The sequence below is a fragment of the Gorilla gorilla genome, chromosome 4 (assembly GCF_029281585.2).
Source record: "Gorilla gorilla gorilla isolate KB3781 chromosome 4, NHGRI_mGorGor1-v2.1_pri, whole genome shotgun sequence".
NCBI classification, from domain to species: Eukaryota; Metazoa; Chordata; class Mammalia; order Primates; family Hominidae; genus Gorilla; species Gorilla gorilla.
This window is the reverse complement of record NC_073228.2, coordinates 155085294-155088269: the sequence shown is the minus strand read 5'-3', so window position 1 is coordinate 155088269 and position 2976 is coordinate 155085294.

Genomic DNA, 2976 nt, shown 5'->3' with positions numbered 1-2976 from the left:
AAGTGATATACAAAAAAACTGCACATAGTTAATGTGAATAATTTGATGAGTTTGGACATATGCATACACCCATGAAACATCACCACAATGAAGGTAATAGACATATCCATCACTTCCAAAAGTTTCCTGTGCCCCTTTGGTTTTTGTTTGTTTGTTTGTTTTCATTTGTTTTTTTTTATGGTAAGAACACTTAACATGAGATCTACCCTCTTAAATTCTTAAGTGTGTAATAAAGTATTATTAACCATAGGCACTCTGCTGCACAGCAGATGTCTAGCACTTATTCATCTTGCATAACAGAAACTTTATACCCACTGAGCAACAACTCCCCGGTACCCTCCCCCATCAGCTCCTGACAACCACCATCCAATTCTCTGCTTCTAGGAGTTTGATGATTTTAGATATTTCTTATAAATGGCATCATGACTGGCTCATTTCACTTAGCATGATGTCCGCCAGTTTCATCCATGTTGTCACAAAAGGCAAGATTTCCTTCTTTTTAAGGCTGAATACTGTTTCTTTTCTTTTCTTTTTTTTTTTTTTTTTTTGAGACAGAGTCTCGTTCTGTCACCCAGGCTGGAGTGCAGTGGTGTAATCTTGGCTCACTGCAGCCTCCACCTCCCAGTTTCCAGCAATTCTCCTGCCTCAGCCTCCCGGGTAGCTGGGATTACAGGCCCATGCCACCACACCTGGCTAATTTTGTATTTTTAGCAGAGACGAGGTTTCACCATGTTGGCCAGGCTGGTCTCAAACTCCCGACCTCAGGTAATCCACCTGAGGATTGGCCTCCCAAAGTGCTGGAATTACAGGTGTGAGCCACCGTGCCCAGCCTGAATACAATTTCGTCCTATGTGTATGCCTGTAATCCTAGCACTTTGGGAGGCTGAGGTGGGAGGATCACGAGGTCAGGAGATCGAGACCATCCTGGCCAACATGGTGAAACCCTGTTTCTACTAAAAATACAAAAATTAGCCTGGTGTGGTGGTGCCCACCCGTAGTCCCAGCTACTTGGGAGGCTAAGGCAGGAGAATCGCTTGAACCCAGGGGGCAGAGGTTGCAGTGAGCCGAGATCGCACCACTGCACTCCAGCCTGGCGGCAGAACAAGACTCCATCTCAGACCAAAAAAAAAAAAAAAGAAAGAAAAGAATACCTTTTGCCTCTGAAAAGGGACTACAACGAAGATCTCTTCCAGTCCCAATCAAATCTAAGAGTCCATTCCCTCCAGACCCCTCCTCCAGCAGACCCTTGTACGCTTTCTCCAACACACTTGACCAATGTTAGCTTCTGCTTGAACATCTCCCACAATGGGGCACTCACTCCCTGTCAAGCCAGACCCCTGAATCTTTGACCAGTTGGAAGGCCTGCCTGCCTGCCTGCCTGCCTGCCTGCCTTCCTTCCTTTTTCAGAGAGAGTCTTGCTCTGTCACCCAGGCTAGTATGCAGTGGCGTGATCTCAGCTCACTGCAACCTCTGCCACCCAGGTTCAAGCAATTCTCCTGCCTCAACCTCCTGAATAGTCAGGATTACAGGCACCTGCCACCGCACCCGGCTAATTTTTGTAGTTTTAGTGGAGACGGGGTTTCGCCATCTTGGCCAGGCTGGTCTTGAACTCCTGATCTTGTGATCCACCCGCCTCAGCCTCCCAAAGTGCTGGGATTACAGGTGTGAGCCACCATGCCCGGCCTGGTCTTCCTTTCTTTCGAGGAGTTGGACTCTACATTCCTGGGTGCCTCTGCCTACCACTCGTAGCTTTCCAAGACAGCTTGGAAGACAGTTCATCTTCTCCAAGTGCTCCTGAGCCAAAAGAGCCTTGAGGAAGGAAGAGGAGGAATGGGGTGAACTGGAGGCTGCGTCCAGCCTTGCCCAGCTTCCAAGCCCTGACTGAACTTGGGCTCCCCCAGAAATCCAGGTTCCCAAGGTTCCCTCCCTCCTCTGCAGCTGCTTCTTTAAGAAGCACCATGGGGGCTGGTCCTTGCTACTGTCCTTGGATCCTGTCCAGGGCCCTGATTTAAAAGGTATCGCAACGTTTTTAAAAAACAAACATGTGTTGTAACCCAAGGCCCTGGTAACCACAACACTGCCGGCCGCTAGCTGCCGCCTCCCAGGCTAAGAGTAGAGGAAACTGCTCTCCGCCTACCCAAAGGCACCCCACACTGCTGCGCACCGTAGTTACCTTATTATATCAGTCCAGGAGCTCTGTGAGGACAGGGCCTGAGCTGGCCCTCAAGGCTGCAATCCTTTCGCACCAAAGTGCCTTTGGGATCCTCACCCACACTCCCATGAACTATTCCAGTAGATACTTGACTGCTTCAGCACAGCGCTTCCTCGCCATTCTCCACGTGAGCCCCAGAGTGACCTTGGATACCACCAATCTGACCACACCACTCCCACTCCTACGGGATAAAGGAAAAATGTCTTTGCCAGGCCTTCAAGGCCTCTGCCTATCTGTATCTTCCTCGCTCTCTGCATTCCCCCAGCATTCCAGCTGCACTGAGCCTCCGAGGCCCCCCTGAAAGTGCCACTGGGCATAAAATGTTCTTCCCACTTTGTGGACAAGCAGAACCCCTGCTTAATCTACACAGCTCAGCTCAGACATCACATCCTTGGAGAAGCTGCCCTGACCTTCACTCTCCCAGACAGAGTTAATCACTGCTTTTGCTTCCATGATATTTTTCCATAACCCTTGTTGCATTATTTGTCTACCTGGAATACAGGCAATGTAACCTCCTGCAAATATTTTGTTTAGCTTGCATGGTGATTTGTGTGCATGTGTTTGTGTAAAAGAGAAAGAGAGATTTTACATTTAAAAAGGTCGGGGGGGGTTGCTGGACAAAGTGGCTCACACGTGTAATTCCAGCACTTTGGGAGGCTGAGGCAGGAGGATTGTTTGAGCCCAGGGGTTCGAGACCAGCCTGGCCAACATGGAAAAACCATATCTCTACAAAAAATACAAAAATTATCTGGGTGTGGTAGCAT